The following is an 8,164-nucleotide window of genomic DNA, read 5'->3' as shown; positions in this document are numbered from 1 at the left end:
GAAGGAAGGTCCCCTTCCTTCCTTACCTTATGATACATGAAACCATAATATTCTGCAGTTGTGGCCAGCCTGGAGCACATTTTCCCAAGAATATTCTGTAGTGTAAAAGAGGACTAACTATGAAAATAAAGATGAAAATAGTTGCCTACTACAGATTGATTTATCTTGCTTTTATCTGTTGTTATTTTCATTACTTCATACACATGGATAAATTATATTAGGATTAGACAAGTGGCAAAGGATTAATGGAATAAACATTCAGTTTACTTTCATATATCCAATATAGTGCACTTAACCCCTTATGGAAAATTAAATCCGACTCTAGAAACAATGTCAGAAATATAAAAGCCTCAATATGAATAATCTGGCACATATACACCATCATCTACTCAGAAATTCAGTCTCTCTTTAAATATTTATTTGGTACAAAATAATAAAAATTTAATTAATGAATGTGACTTTTAAGTACCATCTGAAATACTCCTCGTGTATAGGATTGTATATGTTTTAGATGTCACCTAGACAGGAATTAAACATGCATGTAAAATTCAAATTTCCACAATTTAAGCTAGATTAGAGGAGTCATACCCTCCTGTAATGTGTGGTCCCTTCCACCTAATACCAAGAGTCATGTGCAATAATTTATTTTTTCATGTTAAGATGAGTGCTGAGTGTAGGATACACTTTGAATTATTATATTAATTTATTAAAATTAGTTTCACTTTTTTCTTTTCTATACCCGCAGAAAGTAAAATTATATATTAAACATTCAATATGAAGTAATCAATAACAAATAAACTATTATTAAAATGATATACTATTAAACTGTGATTTGAATTATAGTTCTAACAAATTGTGATGTAAACAACATTTAATATAATTATGGGTAATGTTTTTTAAACTTACCATCTTGTTAATGTTTTCTAATTGTGTCATTTGTTATTCTTGATCCATGTCATCTCTTCACCTCAAATGTTTAGTTTTCTATTTTATCTCTATTGGTTTGTTGATTATGCATTTTGTTTTCCTTTTTTGTGACTGACATGAGGCTGAAAATCTGTATGCTAGTTTATTACTTCCTACATTAAAATCAAATTGCTGCTCTCCACAGCTGTTCTACTTTTTTTGTATAGTTCAGAATTTCCCCTAGTGCCACCGACTGTATTGCTGCTCTCATATATTATATTTTATTTTTTATTTAAATTTTGTTGTCAAGGTAATGTACAGAGGGGTTATAGTTACATAATTAAGGTAATGAATTAATTTGTTTTCTAATTTGTTACCTCTTCACCCATTTTTCTCCCTCTTCCCTCCCAACGCACCTTGCGAGATCGTTTCCAACCTATTGTTTTGTGAATATTACTGTTGCATAGATTTTCCCTTTGTCCTTTGTCTCACTATTTTGTTTTTGTCCTTCCCCTTCCCCAGTTCAGATCAACATATTTAAAATACCCCAGGTATCAAAATCAAATACAGTGACTACAGGGGATAAACCATAGGTGGGGAAAACACAAAAGGATAAAAATAAATCACGTAGTACATTAAGAACAACAACAACAAAGAACATGTCTTGGAGTTCATTTCACTTAGAATCACCTTGTACGGTCATATGTACATAGCTATTGAGCTATTCTACTCACCTACTAAGATTATCCTTGATGTACACAATAATGCTCCCTCAGACCCAGTAATCCCACTTCTGGACATTTAACCAGATGACCACAAACAAAGCCACACTAAAGCTACCAGCACAATTATGGTTATCACAGTAATATTTACCATAGCTAAGATATGGAATCAACCCTGATGCCCCTCAGTAGATGAATGGATCAAGAAAATGACACACACACTCACATACACACATACACACACATACTATGCTTCCATCAGAAAAAAAGATACCACCTCATTTGTAAGGAAATGGAAGGTCTTGGAAAACATCATATTAAGTGAAATAAGCCAGACTTAAAGAAACATAGTTCCCATGGTTTTCCTTATTTGTAATGATTAGTTTACATCAAGGATAATCTCATGTATTTTAATTTGACAGGTTTTTCTATGTTGAGCGTGCAACATTATTGCTATATTGTTTGTTATCATTTCTGTAAACTAGCAGGTATATTGAAAGAATTACATTCATCTTATCCATTACTGAAAGGAGAACAACTAAAAGAGCAACCCCTACTAGGAAGAACAACTCCTACTTACTTAGCTTCATTCTTATGTAAGGCCATTGTTGTCCCCTGTATCCTCATGTTGTACATTTCAACCATATACCTCATACTGTATATCTAGTATCTTCTACATTGTGAACAAAATGCCTGAGAAGTTCCACTTTGCTTTACTTTAAAACAAAAAATTCTGTCTTAATATTTGAGGTTGGTGTGTGTGTGTGTGTGTGTGTGTGTGTGTGTGTGTGTGTGTGTGTGTGTATGTGTGTGTGTGTGTTTACAAAGATCAGAACACAACACTTTTCTTCATTTCGAATACATCTTTCAGGTCATTGTAAGTTGTGGCTAATGGGAGCAGTCTCTTGTTATTTTAAGGATGAAACAGAAAAAGATATTTGTGCATGTACCACAGTTGCTTTATTATTCTGTAGTTGAACACTGTACATTGACTTATATCTTTGCTGCTCTTGTGAATAATGTGAATAACAATGAACTACAGATATATTTACGAGTTACCCAGAGAGAAATAATCACATGATTGGTGGGTCAGATGATATCTCAACTTTGGATTTCTTTAGAAACTTGCATACTACTTTCTATAATGAGAATATTAATCTGTTTTTTGACCAATAGTGTAGAAAATTTCCTTTTCTCCACACTCTCACCAACATTATTGCCTTTTATTCAAAGGTAATAAAGGGCAGGTTTTAACTATCTGCAGTACCCTAAACTGGCCTTAGACTTAAATCCAACCTCCTAAATGCTTGGAATCACAAGCCTTTACCACCATAACTGGTTCCATTGATTTTTTGATGAGTTATAATAGTTATGAAGTTGTATCATAGAAATTTTGAGTTATATTTCTCTAATAACTTCTGCTCAAAATCCATTAAGGCAGCATAGATGTTGTATTAAACATAACTCTGTAAACCCACAGGCAATTTTCAGGGCTTTATGGAGAACATGTATATTCAGACCTTTTGTCCATTTTTAATCCAGTTTCTGGTTAATCTCATCTTTAATCTCGCTAAACCAGATCAATAATTAATTCGAGGTAGTAGAAAAGAAAAAAAATGCAGCAACTCCTAACATTTTTCAGTTTTCAATAACATGGTATTGCTTAAATCATTTTCTGTTAACAACTGACACTATATAACTCAATTTAGTTAGAACTGTTACAAGGCTGTAGTTTATTTATTTTACATTGATTGCTCTTTCCAAAGCCTGTTTGTCTAATTTCCCTTGGTTTGTTTCAGTCTCAAGTAGCTCAGATTTCAAACTGAAGAATAAATGGAAGGAAGCAAACAAAAAAATTTACAGTTCCTCTCATCCAATGATGCCTGTAAAAGAATGAGGAAAGAGTTCATCCTTCTAAGGACCTATGATAGGACAACAAAAAAAGAATTTATTTTTCTATGTCTTCTTTATCTTTGCGATGTAACTTAAATGTTGTAAAACACATTATACTGCTCAGATACTTTTATGTTTTATCAGTTTTGCACATTTTTACACTATCAAGACATAAGATAACCAGTTTAATTTACAGCATGAGAAGTTATCCACCTAGCTTCCTTGGAAGCAGCATGATCAATAGATATTACTTCTGGTTGCTCACTACCTGTAATGGTTTCTGTACTACTTATCACATTCTATTTAGTATTTTAAAAAGACTGCTGGCTAAACTCAAAGCTCATTCCTAGAAGTTTATGTTAAGTATTTCACAAGTTTTATTCCCTTAATTGTTAATATAACATTTGCTATAATGCTAATGTTATTACCATTTTAGTGTTGGGAAAAATTGTAATTAAAGGCAGTAAGTGCATGGCCTAAAGACACACACAGTGAGGAAGGAAATGAGTCAAAGTTTCCGGAAGTCTTCCAGCAATACACAAAAGGTAGATAAAATCTCTCCATTCTATGACACTCTCAATTCAATATTCATATTGTCCAAGAAATAATAGCATACTAAATATTGCCCATGGTGATTGTTTTCTGTCACATTTGCCTTCAGCACAGATTGTGTTGGTGACATTGGGTTATCATGCACAGAACTGAGCTTATACATTGAGGTCCAAAGAGAGGCAAATATCTTCTGTCCCACAATTACAGTATCCTTTTTAAAAAGTACTAAAACTTTTCAATATAATCACCTACTGTCTTATAAGTATCCAAAAATAAAAAATCATAAATAATAACTCCAAAATGCTTTAAAATTGGAGATGCTAAAACATGCCCCTCTGAAGTAAATTTTCTTCTACTTTTAACGTTATTCTGAAAGCCTTTGCTGGTTTGTCATACCTATAATCCTAACTACTTGGGATATCTACTCAGGAGCCTGAGATCTGTGGATAAAAGTTGGAAGCAAATCAGGGCAAAATAAATTCATGAGATTATTTTTCAAAAATTTTAATGAACCTGCAAAGGGCCAAGAATGGAGATGTAGCTCATTTAGTAGCTCACCAATCTAGAGAGAAAAGGCCTAGCAAGACCTTGAAGCCCTGATTTCAAACTCTGAGCACACCAACACACATGCAAATGCTTGAGCACATGCGTGCGTTCACACACATATTTATTCAAAATACCTTCATATTGGAGTTTTTCATGAATTTCTTTGCTAACGATATTATATGAGTAAAATAAAGGAAATAAACTCTTCCATCTCAGAACAATTTTACTTTCTTATTGTAAAAATACTGTACAGAGGGGTAACACTTACATGTGCAAGGTAATGAGTACATTTCCTAAGAAGTATTGTTACCTCCTCCTTTATTGGTTCCCTACCATCCCTTCCCTCCCACCTCCACAAGTCCATTAACCTCCTCCCTTTCCCCGCCTCAATTGTAAAATTCACTTTACAATATAGTGTCTTGTGCATCTCATTGTTACAATGGGTCAACCTGTATCCCTATTTAAGGATTTTTTTTTCCTTCCCCTCAGAAAATTAGAGGAAAATATATACAAGAAGTAGGCACACCAACTTCAAATACAGTGAAAACAGGTGTTATAGCATGGGGGAGGAACATATAAAGAAACAAAAACAAAAATAACACACTGCACGTTACAAGTACATGAGAAACGATATCAAGAAAAAAAAAAAAAACCACTTGTGTCCCTAACTTGGGGTTCATTTCCCTTGACATAATCTTTTTTTTTTTTTAGCTTTTTTGTTTGTTTGTTTTGGTCGGTCGTGGGGCTTGAACTCTGGGCCTGGGTGCTGTCCCTCAGCTCTTCAGCTCAAGGCTAGCGCTCTACCACTTGAGCTACAGCGCCACTTCCGGTTTCCTGGTGGTTTATTTTAGATAGGAGTCTCATGGTCTCTCCTGCCGGGGCTGGCTTTGAACCGCGATCCTCAGATCTCAGCCTCTTGAGTAGCTAGGATTTCAGGCGTGAGCCACCAGCGCCCGGCCCTTAACATAATCTTATCTGGTCATATACACATAACTTTTGACCTTTTCTGCTTATCCCAGACATATATTAGTTATTGAAAATTAGAGAAACCATGGGACCTATGTTTCTTTAGACTTGGCTTACTTCACTTAATAATTTTTTTTCCAAGTCTTTCCATTTCCTAACAAATTGGGCGATGGAATTCTTCAGGAATTTGCCTGTCATCTTTGGGCAGGGGCCATGCTAATCTTCTCTGTATCATTTAAATGTTAGTGTATATGATGCTGAATTGAGCACAGAACATTTTAATATATAAATTGTAGTTGATTTTTTAAACTAGACAAATCAACAAAAAGTAAGTTTAAAAGAATTGTTGTGAAATTTGAGAACCATGTACTTCTTACATAAGTACACATTTAAGAATAAAGTCAAGATTTACATGTCAAAAACAAATTAATCCAGATATTTGTTGTTCAAGAGATGTGTAGGAGGAGGAAATCAATTATTCTATACAAGGGACCTGTCATAATGAACACTGCAGCAAGTGTTAAGGTTTGTTAAAAGTTTTAATGTTTTAAATATATTTACTTTTGGATATTTGCTTATATATGCCAAAACTGGGACTGTATGACAGGTCATAATACTTTTCTATAAAGTATTTAAGATTTATGGTAGCAGATAAATACTACTAAGTATGTACATTTCAGAGTTTATAGAAACTTTACTAATGAGAAGTTGCAAAGTCTTTGTGTAAAGGAGCAGAATAAAGAGTTGACTATGTTAACTACACAGTTTCTGTTAAAACTGTAGGCCTTCCTTACTTTATATGTTAGTGAGGAACAAATGATGATATAAGCCATATACAAATTATGAGATGAACTATAAATGGTAATCTTAGTGGGTGACTTTAAACACTACTCATAGCCTATAAAATTTTTGTTGAACATCATAATCTTAGCCAGTGTTAAATGTAAAGAAATATGACAATAATAAAATCTAATTTGTAGTACACTTCAAATACTGAAAACACTGGTAATTGTTTTGTTTTTTATTTTATTATTCGTTAATATTTAATTATTGGTTTTCTTTATTTGTAGCATTGTTTTCCTTGTTGTAATATAATAGAACTTTTTGTAAGTTGTCATTAGGAGGTACTTTGAGAAGGTTACTGGGATGGCCACACCGTTTTTTATAGGTGCATGTGAATTTATAAAGAGGAAAATTAAGAACAAAATATGTATTTAAAAAATGATTAAGTAGAGTCTGATTCAGGAGTGTTGATAAATGTCCACACCTAAAATATTAGCCCTAGGCTGAAGCAGAGTTATTACAGAGTTGAGGTCACAAAAGTGAGAGACTGTGTTTTGTTTTGTTTTTTATTTTTATTTTTATTTTGTTGGTCATGGGGCTGGAACTCTGGGGCCTGGGTGCTGTCCCTCAGCTCAAGGCTAGTGATAATACTTGAGCCACAGCACCACTTCCATCTTTTTCTGCTAATATGATGCTGAGAAATCAAACCCAAGGCCTCATGCATGCAAGGCAGGCACTCTACCATTGAGCCACCTTCCCAGTACCTGAAAGACTGGGTTTTAAAAAATCATCTAAAAAACATTTGCTTTCTACTTTGGATTATATAATGAAATATATGAGTATTTTTGATGTTTTTGTGCATTGCCATACTTCTAAATTAATACTAACTTTACCTACTTTATCCTTGTCAAAGTCATGAAATATCTCTGGGAGTTTGCTTCTGTGAAGATTGTTTTTGCATTTATAATTTCTTCTGAGTTATTTTTATTTTTTATCAAAATCACTTTATATTTCATGTTGATGCGTATTTACTCAGAGACAAAGATATAGAGGATTTAGTTTACCAAGTGAACATTAAAATTAGATCTCAACAATAAGACAAGATGTAAACATAAAGGAGATCCAAATAGGGAAAGAAGAAATAAAACTCTCCCTCTTTGCACATGACATGATCTTGTATTTAAAGAATCCCATAGACTCCACTACCAAATTACTCAAGCTGATTCAAAACTTTGGCAAAGTAGCACGATATAAAATTAACCCCCCAAAATCAATGGCTTTTCTGTATGCCAACAATGAGAAAAGTGTGGCTGAATTTAGGGAAGTCCATTTGCAAAAGCCCCTCAAAAAATAAAATACCTAGGAATTAATTTAACCAAAGAAGTGAAGGACCTCTATGATGAAAACTTTAAAATCTTGAAAAAGGAAATCAAAACAGAACTTAGAAAATGGCAAAACCTCCCATGCTCCTGGAATGGAAAGATCAATATCGTGAAAATGGCAATACTTCCCAAGGCTATCTACAAATTCAATGCAATTCCTATCAAAATTCCAACCTCATTCTTCAAGGAAAAAGAAGAGGCAATCCAAAAATTCATATGGAACAATAAAAGACCTCGAATAGCAAAAACGCTCCTCAATGGAAAGAACACTGCTGGTGGAATATCAATACCAAATTTCAAACTCTACTATAAAGCCATAGTAATCAAAACAGCTTGGTACTGGCATAAGAACAGACCTTAGGACCAATGGAATAGAATTGAAAACCCAGAAATGAACCTACAGACCTATAGCCA

At 33.6% G+C, this 8,164-nt stretch overlaps 1 pseudogene; it reads right to left on the bottom strand.

Moving 5' to 3' along the window:
* Positions 1-5,742: 5,742 nt before the first annotated feature.
* LOC122100075 lies at positions 5,743-5,855 on the bottom strand (annotated as a pseudogene).
* Between the last annotated feature and the right edge of the window lie 2,309 nt (positions 5,856-8,164).

The sequence above is a fragment of the Dipodomys spectabilis genome, unplaced genomic scaffold (assembly GCF_019054845.1).
Source record: "Dipodomys spectabilis isolate Male_0828 unplaced genomic scaffold, ASM1905484v1 ptg000558l, whole genome shotgun sequence".
Lineage (NCBI taxonomy): Eukaryota > Metazoa > Chordata > Mammalia > Rodentia > Heteromyidae > Dipodomys > Dipodomys spectabilis.
The sequence above is the reverse complement of the archived record's forward strand: the minus strand, read 5'-3'. Positions and strand labels throughout refer to the sequence as shown.